Raw genomic sequence first — 15519 nt, 5'->3', positions numbered from 1 at the left:
TGTGTTTTTATACAAATAGCCATCATACTTTACCGTTCCCTTTTTCTCCTCTGCACGGCATTAGCAGTTCCACTGCTCATGCTGAGTCCTAACAGTTGCTTCCCACTGCTTCAGCAAGCTCGTTTTGCACTCCAGAATCTTTCACCTTCCTTCTACAAAGCTGATGTAGTCCCAAATTCCATGTTAGAACTGACTCATAAGTTGACCCAGGGCAGGATCAAATACAAGCTGGAGCCAGTGAATACAAACTGGACAGGAATGAAGCAAACAGCATTCAAGACTACTGAGTTCTATACTACCTTGGAGCTACCTGCCTCAGTCAAGGTAGTGGTGTTGTAAAACTACGCTCTCTACAACTGATCTCTCAACATTTGTTAAAGCTGCTTAAGCTGGCGGGAGCAGGTCCCACCTGTGGTCACTTAGTCCCATTCCTGAGCTGCTACCGAGCTCCAGAACAACAATTCACATGGCCAGGATGAGTGCTGTAAGGGAACAACACAGCTGAATTCCTGTTTTCTGCACAGTGAACCATAAATGGAACTGAAAATTACAGGATGGCCATGCCAGTATTGCAGAGGAGGCAGAGAGGCTGCAAGAACAAGTGGTCAGGGCTGATTAATCCAGTGCTGTACTACCCAAAATGCCTGCTGGAATCATAGCTTGGTAATAGCTAGACATTCAACAGTCTTCTAAGTGCATTTGTTCTTCATCCACTAACGCTGGCATGGTATTTGTTAGTATCATGTAATTCAGTTCAACCCAAAATAAAACACAGATCAGTGTAAGACAACCAAATGCCTATATTTGTTTCCATGTTTTATCAGTCAACCAGGAGAGTCTTTTTAAAAAATTATTATTATTTTTTTAATCTTCTACTATTTAGGGCTCTTCTTCCCTCATTTGAAGAAAAATCAAATAATAGAAATAGCCAACAAATCCCTTCCCCCTAATTCCCCATGTTCTGGTAAAAATGGCTGTCAAATTGCATATGAAATGTAAATCAAAATTTTTACAGATTATCATTTTAAAGATTATCACTATCCTGAGACTAAAGCCTATCATTCCCTAAGAAGAGATGAAATAGCAGTAAATATATCAAATGCCAGAGAAAAGTAACAGGTATATATATATACTATTATTTAGAAATAAGGTTGAATCGATTCATACGTTCTGTGTGGAAAAACCACAAGAGGGAGCTAAATTTCCATGAGGTTCTCCACATGAAGACCTGCTAGTCCATCAGAGGGAAAGAGGTATTTACCTTACAAGCAAACTCACCTCAAAGCATACACGTCTCTAAGCATGGCCATGTGAAAGAGTGCAAGATCCCACTCTGATTCTGCATCCCAGCAGCAACCACTCCCAAAGGGTTGCCCATCCCTAAATCCAAAGCACATTTTTCTGCAGAAATAAATGGTTCCCCTAATTCCATTTTAAAATGTGATCTAGACAGAATTTCCCTGCTAGAAATAAAACAGGAAGATACATTCAGGCTCTTTTTCCAGTAGGCCAAAAATATAAATGAAAACTCAACATAACAATGAAACATCTTGTCTTTTGGGGAAAAAAAGATGATAACTGGCAGAGTGTATAATAAGAATTACTCATTCTCAGTGACCATATTCTAGTTTATATAATATAAAAAGGGGAAATATACTTCCTTCTTATAACTAAAAACAAGGAACTAAGTCTCTTTTTTTCACAGATTTATATGCAGATTAAGAATTTGTTTTCTGAAAGGGCTTGTACTACAAGGATTCTTCCCGGAGTTCCTTAACCTGTGTTATTTTTCCAGTGCATAAAGCTTTGTACTGTTTTACAAAGTCAGAAAGTGACACTGTTCTCTAGCATGGTGATATAGGGAGGGGAAAAAAAGGGGATGAAGTTTCTTAACAATACTATTGTACGTCTATTTCCTGTTTCAAAATGACATTAATTTCCTTCTCAGACACATTTAAAACAGTCTGGTTCCGAAAACCATTTCTAGGCACTAAAATAGTATCTTTTGAAAGACATCTGAGATTTATTTGTGGGAAGGAGGGAATTTGAACTGGGAATGCCTCCATACTGGTGTTTCTATTTACTCGATAAAGCAGTCAAATTACTAACACATCATGATTATGTACTAGGCTGCATAAATTACTTCAACACCAGACAATCATAGTGGATGTGGTTTGGTCATATTTTGTTGAGAGTCAATCAGTCCTTCTGTAAGGGTGACAACAAATGAATAGAACAGCAGCACATCCTTCTCTCACAAGGCTGCAGATCTTCCTTGCAACTTGTTACCATTTACAGTCATAGAATCATAGAATCACTGAGGATCCAAAGTTGGAAGGGACCTACAAGGATCATCGAGTCCAACTCCTGGCTCCGCACAGGACCACCCAAAACCCAAACCATGTGTCTGAGAGCCTTGTCCAAACACTTCTTGAACGCCAACAGGCTCAGTGCCATGACCACTGCCCTGGGGAGCCTGTCCCAGTGCCTGACCAACCTCTTGGTGAAGAATCTTTTCCTAACTCCCAGCCTGACCTTCCCCCGTCACTGCTTCAAGCCATTCCCTCGGGTCCTGTCACTGCCACCAGAGAGATCAGTGCCTGCTCCTCCGCTCCCCTCATGAGGAAGCAGCAAATCTCACCCAAGTTCAGGGTTGGCTGGGAGTTTGTCGTTACTGCAGTCATGGTCCTCCAACTTGGGGCTCTGGGGGTCCCAGAGCCCATCATCAGTGTTGAAGAGAGAGGTGATGAAGGCGTTAAATGTCTCTGCTTTGCCTGTGTCTCTGTTTGTGAGATGTCCATCCTTATCAAGTAATGGACTGATGTTATCTCAAGGAACTGACCAACATTTACAAGGAACAAATCTAGGAGGGCACCTTTCCTAGTTGGCTCCCTTAATGCCTGTACCAAGAAGTTATCATCAAGATGCTTTAGGAATCTCCTGGACCTGTTTGTATCAGCTGAGTGGTTTTCCCAGTTCATGTCTGGCAAGTTGAAGTCACCCATAAGGACAAGGGCGGCTGGCCTAGAGGCACTGAGCAATGATTCTAGAGGTGGCTGATCAATGACTGGCTGCAGTTTGATTAGAAAAGAACTACAGAAAAGAACTGACTTTTCTTGGAGAAGCTTTGAAAGGCAGACTTGCAGTCAGAAACTACCTATGAAAGGCATGTGATGCACCTTCCATCACATTCTAACCTAGATCACTCTTACTGCCCACAGAGGGAAAGAGACACCCCAGAGAACTCCTTTTTAAATTTACAGGCAATCCTGACTAAATGTCACAGGATCAATAAGCAAATTCATTTACTATTACATTCACACTTTAAGGCATTTAGGAAAAAAAAAAAAGTGTGATAAAGATCTTCAGAAACTTGTGACCATCTGACTGTGAAATACTAGCATAGAATATGAACTGCTAAGTGACGATACCACTATACTCCTGCTAAAGCACACCCTTTTTTAGCTAAGGAAGCTAAAAACATTGAGGAGAGATTGAGTTTTTGTTACCTAGCATTTAATGTCTTCCCCAAACAACAAAAAACAAACCACCAACACCCTTCCCCCAGATGCTTCCCCACCTCCTCCCCAAACACCAAACACCAAACATTATCTTTACTTCAGAGCATTTAGTTTAAGTTAGGGTATATAAAAATATGCATTTAGTAGAATGATCTAGCCCTGGAACAAACATTAGACCTTTAGATTGCTTTCATTATATTCTGCCATAAATTTCCTACACCTGCACAACTTCAGAGTACTGTTGCCTCATAAGTAAAACTGCCAAACACCTTCCTTACCAAGCATGTGATGCAGCTACTGCTCTTGTGAAAGATGCTGTCTAACACTGTCTACACTAACTAGGCTGTGATAATGTTTATGTGATTTGAATGTCAATAATCCTTTTTCCCATCAGCTTTTTCCCCCATCTGAGAATGTACAAAATATATAAAATAATGTGTAAAAATAATAAATAATAATATATAAAATAATCACAACTGGCCATCTCATTGCCTCATCGTTATCATACTGGCTACATTAAGGTTAGGTCTTCCACCTGCTTTCTGTGGTATTTTATTTTAACATACTCGAATCGTCATAGTGAATTGACATGCCACGTTATACAGATGCACTTGTATTTACATTTTGCAGCAGATATCCTAAATAGGATAGCCTTAAATGGCCTTCAGCTACTGAATGATTCCGTTTCCTTTTAGAAACAAACTCAAAATTTGTATCAAGGTATTGGCCGTATGACTCATTAGCACCATGAATTTTGTTGTTTTGGTTTTGTTTCATACAATTATGTGATTTCCTTGACTTGCATAGTTCAGGGAGTTTGATTATGGCTATGCAAACAGCTCCATCTTGTCCGTGTCATTAATGGGAGTGGCAGCTGCCACCAGGTGTGTCACCTAGGTGCAGATACAAGACGGTGTGCAGTTCATGGACGCAACACAACTATTCTGTTGTCTAGGAAACAGTCTCTTGAAATCTGTGTAATATGACAATTACCAGCCAGATAATTTTTTTTTTTTGCAAGCATCACAAATGTGCATGTGATTAAGTAGGCAGATGATAATCACGTTATCACCCACAACTCATGAGTAAGCACAGTAACTGCACAATTAAAGACAAAGCCCCATGTTTTAAAGTGCTTCACAACTATATCTGATCCTTGTTTAACTCTAAAGACCACAACATTTCTTCTAAACACACAACAAGCTATTAAACTTTTGATGAATGTAACTTTCCAATGTAAAACCTTGAAGAACCAGTGATGACAGGTAGTGGTCGTAGCATATTACAAGTTACATCACAAACATGGAGCTCTATATGCACTCATGGTCTTCAAACCATGCTCCCTTATCCAAAATGTATATAAGCCTCCTTGTTTCAGAAATCTTGTACTCGATCAGGTATCTTTTGACATGGTTTAAAGAAACCGCAATCTGGAAATAACAGCTGAGAATTCTTTGTACACAAACTACTGGATGGAAGTGGGTACTTAGTGATGATGGCTGATGTCTTAATTATCACAGAGATAATGATCAGATCACTTATAAACCCAACAGGCTTAGACAACTATAACTTGGGTCTAGCAGTGGCTGACCACAGAAGTATGATGAAGACAAACCCGTATTTTTTCCAGTCTCTGTAGATTGTTTGTAAAGTATGTAATTTACTGCAGCTTTCAACAGTGTACTCAGAAATGACTACCTTAGCAGGTTGGAAACACAACATCAGTTGGTATGAAGGCTTTTGAATTCTTTAAGAATGCAACAAATTTTAAGTGAATTTCTATTTTAAATCACTTTCCATTTCACAACCTTTTTCTATGAATGCTTTTTATATGTTTGAGCGTCATCTGAAAAGAGAAACAAATTAGCAAGTGTACTTATTTGATTTATGGCCTGTATCATCTAACATGGACTTTGAGTCAGGAAATGTATTGGTGAATGAATCATGCTGGTGGTTGCAACCCAGAGAAGCCTAGCATTCAAGGCACTTTTCTAACTTTGTGTTAAACCAGGAGCATTTTTAAAAAGCCACAGCAGTTATCAGTCAATTTTCAGTTGGACTGCTCACTTTTCAGCACAGACTGTCTGAAGGAGCTTTTAAAAAGCTGGACAACCTACAAAGTTTTTGTTGAAGTAGAAACACTCAAAACCAAGAGGTAACAAGCTCTTTACTAGTTTTGTAGAAAACAGACAGTTAAAAGTTTTTTTTTTTTTTTTCCGCTGACAATTTTGTTGTTCACTTGTTTTCTTGTCCCACTCCAATATCTCTTCCCTACTAGGTTTCTCTGTTAAGGACCACACATTTAACAGCATGTCCTGTTTTTTTCTGAATATTTGTAAGGTACATTATCAGTACTCCAAAGAGGTCTTTAAGCCTCACAGAGCTATTGATAATAATCAGATGAAACTAAACTAGAAGATGAACAGAAGAACAAATAAAATAAACATCTGCAATTTCTACCCATCTCTTCAAAACTATTTATTTTTTATTTCAATGTAAGAATCAATACACATTGCAATTTGGATATATTACATTGCTAGATACTACACATAATTAATACAAAACAAAGATTGGACACCAAGAAGACTCAGGTTCATATTTTTAAGAATTATTTTGAAAGTAAAGAATTATTTCGTAAGAGGTACTTCTGAGAAAGAAGGAAGGCTTACGCTCTAAGGTATGAAGAACCAAAGATGCTAAATCCTTCTATTCCATTCAATGTACCTGGATACTAGCACTTGCTGTACAAAAAGTAACATCAGTATGGTGGTATCCAAAAAAGAAAAAAAAAAAAAAAGAGAGATTTTAAGTGGAAACATAAGGCAAAATAATTCATATGAAAATAATGTAATAGAAAACCCTTCATGTACAGTTGGGACAGTATTTTCCTTCATGGTCTTCTCTAATAAACATTTTAATCTAATAAACAGATTTCAAAAAATCCTCATCCATGTAAAAATAATTTCCATTTAGGAAAAATAAAAATCAAAGGAAGAAGATGGTGCAATCAAAATTAACTGGTAGAGTCCAGCTAGATAAAATGCCTGAATTTGCATGTTGTTGTAACCTGATCTGATGCTTAGTACAGGCTATGGACATTTCTTAATACACTTCAACTGTGCAATATGATAGCACTGAAGAAAAATGAAAGGAATATGTGGGAAAACACATAATCTTGGAAGCCCTGCAGAAGAATACTACATTGTCTGGAACTGTCCTGATCCAAAGCCAAAGGCATTTTATATGCTTCTACAAGTTTGGTACATACAGAATAAGAAAACTTGAGTAAAATTTGTGCAAAAACTTAAAAAAGATCTAAGGATTTAGTAAGTATTAAAAATACATTTACAGAACATTACTTGAAGAGTTGTACTTTGTCAAAAATAAGAGTACTACCAAGTTAATATCATCACAGCTTAACTCTTACCTGTGCATGTAGTATACCTGCAAAATCACAAATTGTTTTTCCCCATATTGTTATGTCTTAGTATCAAGGGTACAAAATGCACAAGGCAGTTCTTAGATACAAAATTTAGACATGGAAATTTGTACTCTTCTAGTCCTCCTCCCACCCCCTTTATTGTTATTTGTTATTAATTTGTGTAGCTTCATTAGTGATGATTAGTTGGCACTTTGGGAGATGAAAGTTTTTTCATCATCGTGCTACCTACAGTTAAAGCTATGCTGAAGCTAAGCTTTATAGGAAGCTGTCTGCAACTTAGCATTTCAGCAAAAGCAATAATTAAAGAATAAACAACTTGTATAAATGAAAAAAAAAGTTAAATCCAAAGTGCTGAAAAGGATCAAAATTACTATTATGTGAATAAGCCAACTTGGATTAATGCCATCCATCTCCTCAGGATGTACAAGTTCTCTGTTATAAGCAATTAGAGTCCAAAATATAACAGCCAAAAACTGAAGTAAAAAATATAAATAAATGGAATAAATATTTGCCCAAAGTAGATTTAGCGATGACTAATATTCTCACAAAACATTTTAAATGCAATTTTTCATATCTAGTTTTTGCACTGTACATTAAAACACTTTCTTACTAGCTGCCTCAATTGATTATTTTCTCTGAATTTAAGATTCATTTAAGAACCACTATAAGTTGCTGCACAAATAAATAATATTTATGTCAGTTCTACAGCACTAAGTCAATAGGAAATGCATTGTTATCAGCAAGTTCATGACTTATTAAATGGCAAAATGGAGTTCTTGGTTAATGCCAACATATAGTTTTCATGCTCAGAAAAAAGAATAGCTGTATTATATATTTTCTAGTGATGACAAATTCAGAGTATACAGCAGTGCTCTGCAATATATAAAATACTGTAAATCAATAATTACTAGAAATCCCTGTCTATGAAAAGTTATAGGAGTGTATAGGAGCTACATGAAGTGTATAGGAGCTACAGCAATTTTTCATTTTAACCAATATATGAATACTGTGTATCTTCTAAGTGGGGGACTCCCAAATGTACTGTGGTATGAGTATCATAGGAACAGAAAAAACAAATACTGTCTGGACAGCTGAACACTTCCCTGCACATATGGATTCAGACAGGTTCTGGTGCTGCCAGATACATTTGTGATGGAAGCAGAAGGCAAGGCGAGTTCTAAGTAGAAGAATGATACTAACAAAAAAACCTCCACAAAGTTTCATTAAACACAGAACTTGGAGAAAAGCCAAGACCAAATGGAAAAAGCAAGCAAACAAACAAAAAAACCCAAACCCTTATTTAATTCAGCTACTCCAAAATCAGTGTTTGTTCCTTTTATAAATATGTATTTCAGTGTGTCATACATGATACGTTCAAAATTAGAGGAGTACTTTCAAAACTATCTAAACACACAAATGGGATCTGCATAGATTTAAACAAAAGTAAGTTAAATACTTGTAAGGAAGTCCCTTTTTCAGAGAAGTGATGATGAATATTATTTTTAGTTCAATGATTCTCATGTTTATCCAAATAATCAGGATCACAGACATGAAAAATGTTTGCAGAATTAGGACTTAGGCAAACCTCAGATGTTGAATCCCTTCTGTGCTCACCTACAAAAAAGACAAAAAGGAATTCCTACCTCATCTAGTTGTAGGCTTTTCATTAAGGCCTATATTGAGAGCATGGCATGTAGTCTGTTTTTAAATTACTAGAGTTTGCTGTGGTCTCTTAGAGGATCTAGACAGCATGGGCATGCATTGCAAAAACTGCAATACTAAAAAATAAATTTCAGAGAATCTGTTTTCTGAAAAACATGGCTATAACTGGAGAAAAAGAGAACAATTCATAGCTTCTTCAAGGCACTCAGATTTTTTGGAAGCTGAACAAAATGGGATTATACCTGTTAGCTTTGCTACTTAAATTGAGCGCATCAGTTTGTTCTGTCTTTTCGAAAATAATATGGGAAGGTATCAAAAGATCTGACAGTTCATAGACACTACTTACTAAGCCAACTGGGAATACCAGCACTGTGAAGATGGAGTCTTTCATAGGTAACAAGTGGGATAACGAACTTATCCTTGGCAAATTTGAATATATGCCCAAAGAATAAAGCTTGCAGAATCTAAACAGTTAAAGGACATGTTAAGATAAAGTTTTTTTGTCAGTTCTTTATTTTTACAGTATTGATTTTCCATGGGAAAAATGTTAAAGTACCTAAAAATTCCTTGTCCTGAAAATAACATTCTTTTTCACTTGACTTAAATTTACTTAACCATTTTGGAAGTTTTGGCACATTTATTTACTAATATTAGAGAAGCTGTAAATATTTTGAAGCAAAATAAATAAATCATTTTCTGTGTTGACATCTTAATTGGTCCAACTATTTTCCCACTGACTGAACGCAAGTTTTCCTTGATATTTTTTTTTTTTTTTCCCCAGGAAGAACATGCAACATTCAGGAGAAAATCTTCAAAAACACCTAATTGTTTTAATCACTGCTTGACACCAAGCCCTTTGAAGGGCTGATGATATAAATCTCCCTTCTCAGAGCTCAATGAATTGCTCTTGACACACTTTGCACTCTTCTCCCTGAAAAGGGGAAAGCTCTCACTTCAACTTAACCCCTGCTCAGCATGGCACTTGGCTGAGTGACACCAAGCAGCAGGTAATGCTCCTGCCCAGCGGGGAGTCATCCTCTTCCCCCTCTGCTCACACCCCTCATGGCACCCCGCCAGCCTCCTGTCCCCACACCTGGCTGAGGAAGGTCAGGCATTTCCAGCATCCTCCACAGGCGCTGTCGATCTCCCTGCAGGGGGATCTGGGCAGCCCCACACTACATCATAGCAAAACCGAAGCCTGCTGGAAGCAACAGACGTGAAGGGCCATGAAATGGCAGTCCTGTGGACCCTGAGGCTGGACCGTGCCCCATGGCCAAAGGGGCCACTGCCCCAAGGGCTGAGCCTTCCACACAGTGCCGCCATTTTGTGTGCGGCTAACAGCACAGCGCGGTGGCATGTGCACGTGTGCGCCTGCCCGCTGCCACCTTCTGTGTGACGTACCACGTCAGTGCATGAAACTGGAGGCAAGGATAAGCATCCCAGATTTGATTTTTTTTTAGTAAATTTACTGTTCAGGATCTCCCAGTTCAGTCAGTGTGTAACCACCAGTGGGGCCTGGGTGGTGGTGTCCCCTCATAAGTCAATTCCCACATATTGAGACAGGGGTCACTTTTCCCTAGCCTATAGGTCCTTGATAAGGAATCAGGATTTAAATCTCCTGTAGAAAATAGTGTTCTGACCCAGGAGCATTAACCAGTTCTGGACAGGGCCCAGGCCTATGGAACATCACCTCAGGTCAGTGCATGTTTCAGAGACAGGAATAACCAGGTGTCTTGTCCCACTCAGAGCTTGGTATAACATGAAGCTCTTGGTCTTGTAGCTGTAACAGAAGTTGTAGTATTCATTAAAGAAGGACATTCAGAAGCAGGCATATTTTTAGTTAATCAGAATATGCAATATGGAGATGCTATATTGAACCTCTGAGTTCACTCTGTTTTCTGTGGAAAGTAAAGAAAGAGGTTTACTGATGAGCTGTTTTTGCAAGACACTGTAGCCCTGATGGTGTAATATAAATATCTATTAATTTGTAAGGTGATTTCTTTTTTTCTGTATAGTATTAAACATAGCTTTCTTTGTTTGGGAAGAGATTAATAAGGAGAGAAAAAATGAACTTCCTGTTCCAGTTTGAAAACCTTTCTGGGGGGAGTTTTGATAGACTATATATATATTTTGGGGAGTTTTGATAGACTATATATATATATAATTTTTTTTTTTAAGCTAAATTCAAGCATACAGTCATTAGTAGCTTGCTTTAGGAAAGAAAAAGTGTCTAAGGAGTCAAACTGAATGCTAATTAGAACTAAATTAGAATTAGGACTTCACAAAAATGTCTCTCCACTTAAATGATACAAATATTGCTGAGGCATCATTACATCACTGGCCTTATGAGCAAGGCCTTATTTCCCTTATGAGGGGAAATTAGCTGGGTTTCATAACTGACATGTTTCCATGTAGTTTTTGTTTTTCTGCTTCCCTGAAGGTCAGTGGAGGCACCTGAACTTTACCAATGAACTCATTGACTGTTTTCTTTATGTGTTCAAATCCTATCTGTAGTTGACATCTTTTCAGGTTTTCAGTGTTAGGAAATATTCCTATTACAAACTGTAATAACTGTAGAAAAAAGAGGTAAGATATAACCTTCCTGGTACAGGTGATTATAATTAAAAATAGAAAGATGAAAGATAAAGAGATAAAGGATGAAGTTTAAAAGTACACATTTGCAGTTTTTAAATTACAGTAATTAAAAAATATAACCAATATAACTAGCCAGGAAACTACATCTAACAAGTTAAATGGTGAATGACCACAAACTCAAGTAAGAACTTATATCTGTGTCACAGATTTTTAAATGGTTTTATTCAAGAAAACTAAAAAATAATTATATCACAGAACTCTAGTGATATAAGTAAGTAATAGTACCTCAGATGTTATGAGGAGATTTTCTCAAAGCTCTAGGATCAGCTAAGGTCTCAGTTCCCAGGAAAAAATTAGTAGGAGTTGAGCTTCTGTTTCACATTCATCTATTTCAAGATCCAAGATGGCTTTTCCAAGACAAAATAATGGTTCACCTGGGATTAAAAGGATTCACCTGTTCAACCAACTAAGCCACATTTTCTCACTGAACCTTATTTTCCTTTTTCTTTTACATTTCCATGCATGCATGCATGAAAGATGTGTGTGCAAAGGAGTCCTTGCACAGAACACATACATGAATAATTTGCTTTCCTGAACTAGTTTTACAAATGATTGTAAGGGTGGGCAGGCAATCTTTCTCCCCAAACTTCTGCAGATGCTAGCGATTTGGAAAGGCAGGTAATTACTGAAAGGACAGTGTTACTATACACTTTGTTCTAATGATGTAGTTTTAATTTGGGGCAGCCTTGAGGTGTTTATTAAATTGCTAACTACTTCAGAGGCTTAGTTGTTATTAAAATTAATCCTGAAAGGATAGTTTAATAATGGATCTTTACAAACACAATAATTGAGATATATAACATGTGGACAGCTGTTATGATGACTGTTTCCATAACAGCACACAGCAACAGAAAGGTCCACAATGACACAGGATACTGTTTCTATGGCAATAGAATGCCGTAGCCTTAAGGATGCAAAGAAGTTGGTTATGAAAAGTAGAAACTAGTATTTCAGATTACAGGGAATTCCTTGTTTATACTTATGTATGTCTAGCTACTTGTTGCCATGTTTTTCTTATACCTAGCTTGTGGACTTTTTAAGTTGGTGATCTTTTCTAGTTTGTTTTCCAAAAAAAAAAAAAAAAGGGTGATATCTAGTTATTCTGTCTGTCGTTCCCTTATAACTTTTGAACTTGTTGGTTAATTGCAATCAAATCAGAGAGTGGGACAGGGATATGCTTCTGATTGTATGAAAGCCAGTAGACAGGGAGAGTGCAGGAACCCAGAGCAGGGGCATCACTGGTAGGAAGTGTATATGAACGCTCGTGTATGGCTGCCTGGCCAGGCAGTCACAAGAGGGGACACCTCCTACCAGGGGATATAGGACAAGCGACATTGAGGCTGAGGACAGGAGGAACTTGAGATACTGGAAAGGAAGAAAGATGAGGGTAAAGAATTTGCATTTATGGTGCACTGTAGCCACTTGAAATAGGGAGGTGAAATTGTGAGAAATAAAAAAATTAGTGGTATGGTAACAATTTCAGCATGGTAGGAGTGTACACACAGACACAGATGCAGACAGACACACAAAGCAGCCTGTCAAGGAGTTTCAGTTTTTATCTTCAGCAAAAGTGAGTTATGCTCCTGCTAAGTAATGTCAATTCTTAGCACACTCTCAATTCTTTGTGCTTTTTCCGTGTTCCATGTACCCTGTATCCTGGGTATGCTAGACATCTGCCTGTAAAATTCCTTCCAGCTCATTCTTCTGGTGGTCAAATTTACAAAAGATTAGAAATGTGTTAAACGCTGGGGTTAGCACCCAGCAAATTCACTATTGAACTTCTGCACTTCTTTACAAGCACTCATCAGAAATTGAAATTAATACAACTGAAAAAGTGACTATTTTCAGTAATTTCAGCTCATATTTTGCATCAAGATGAAGGCATTTTGCAACAAGTGTTCGGAAATTCAGCCAGTGCCAAATAGAAGGTCATTCAGTACAGGTCAGGAAAGCTTCAATTAAAAGATAACTGGCACATTTCGTTATGGTTATTTAAGGAATCTTTAGCAACTCATAACAGAAGAACGAGTACGCAAAATCTCTACAGTTTTCCATAAACTGTATTAGCATGGGCAGAAAACTACATTTAAATATAACAACAGATTGCTCATTCCTGTTAAGAACTTGGTGACTTATGTTGGAGCACCATGTGTAGAGTCTGAGGTTGGGTGCAGTGAGTGTTTGGGTGCTGAAGACTTTTCTTAGCATGTACCCAGTATTTCAGGACAAGGGGATACCAAGCATTAATAGCTGAAAAACTGCTGATACAGTTTTTGTGTCTGCTTTTAAAAACTGGAGCCATTAGTGGTGCCAAAAAATTAAAAAAATTAAGGCAATCCAATTACTGCTATTTTAAAATACTAAGGTTCCTTTGTAGCCATGGAAACAAAAATGCAGACATTAATGAGCAAGGGGGGAAAAAACTGGTGTTTCCTTGACAACAGAAAAAAGCATAGCTCCATGAAACTGAGAGGAGAGAATGACAGAAATACCTTTTACCATGACATACAACTGAAATACAAGTCCAGTGCAATAACATACACCACTGGAAGAGGTGAAACGACTCTGCCAGGAAGCTGTAAGTAAGAAAGTCCTTCTTGGACAAGAGGCACGCGATGCAAGCAGGAAGTGCCAACCCCAAGACTGATCTAGTTCCTTGCAGTGTGGATGGGATTAGTGTGCTCTGGAGAAAGCTAGCCCTGGGCAGAGTGGACACTACAGTTTCACAGCCAGGTGTTGAAGAGCAGTTCTTTCTTGGACTGCATCATAAATTCTGTGTATATATAGCCCCTCTGCCCAATGAAAAATTGTATAAATAGTAGGTAAGATTATGACACAGGAAGGGATACAAGTAGTATACAAATTTAACTTATTATCACTCAAAATTTAGAGAGGCTGGCAGCCTCTCACACAATCCAAAAATATTTTTGCTGGAGGAACTCAAAATCGTTCAAACACAACAAAATAAGAGAAACCATCACAGAGGTAAATAAGAGGACACCAGTAAGATTACAGGGTTATTTTTTCAGTGGTTAGTATATAGCATAATAGAAAATTGATATATATAATAATTTTATAAAATTAAAAAATAGAAGGGTTAATTGGCAAATTTCCCACAGTTATTTTGGAAGAAATAAATCTTCCAAAAGAGGTCTTTCTTTGACACCATCCAGTTTATGTTATTGCAAGCATCGCTACATAGTGGAAATGCAAGTATATCAATCAGCTCAAAATCCTAAACTGTTTTGTGTCTATAGCAATAAAGAGCTGGATACTAAGCTACAAGAATGTAGGGTTTCCTTGACAACACGTTGACAAAAAACAAAACTACATAAAAGCTTATGGAGAAAATAAAAATAAAATTAAAAAACCTATATATATATATTTATATATTTGAGTTGGCTGAATAGTTTAACCTATGGATTTACCTATGTGACTGGGGCAGGTGTGGAGTCATGGTGATGGGAATGTGTTTCTACAGGTCTAGTTATTGACTTTTTCCTTTACTGTTTTTGATACTGATCAGAAAGTTGATTCAAGTGTTGAATGACCCTGTCAAATTCTGGTCTTATTTTCTGTAAAGTACATTTAAGTTAATGTAGCTGGTGTTTTTTAGAACATTTCTGAGTATCATCTGAAGTTCTGAAGTTATCTGTTTTCTATGACAAATAAGAAACAGATGGTAGAATTAGTATGACTAGTTTGTGCATGTGTAAAAAAAACCCTAACCTTCCTGACTTTCTGAGTTGAAGCAACTGTTCCTCTGACAGCTACATTGCTTTTAAGTGCATCATAATTTTAATTACTCATATTTATGATGTGATATGCCTGAAAATATTATAGCTCATTACTCCAGCAATCTAAAAGACCCGAAAAGACCCTTCATACTCCTCCTGTAAACATTTACTTTGTAGAAGAGGCAGCATAAGTTCCTCTACTTTTTACCCTTTCAACTGGTAGCAAATAATGACTTGAGCAAGGAGGAGTAGTTGGAACTCTCTTCATTACCACCCTATCTCCTAGTACGTAGGAGCAAGGCTAGACTCACTGATCCCCTTTTTCTCTCATTTGTTTGAGTTTTGTTCTTGGGTTGTAGAATATCCCTGTGAATTAATCCATAAAACTGTCATTCACCAGAACTGCTTATGCTGAATTAATTAAAAAAAAAAAAAAAAAAAGAAACCAAGAGAGGCCCCAAATCAACCCTGTATGATGATTTAGCATGAAGAGCCCTACCTA

Source organism: Anser anser, assembly GCF_964211835.1.
Source record: "Anser anser genome assembly, chromosome: 16".
NCBI classification, from domain to species: domain Eukaryota; kingdom Metazoa; phylum Chordata; class Aves; order Anseriformes; family Anatidae; genus Anser; species Anser anser.
Note: the sequence above shows the minus strand (reverse complement) of the source record.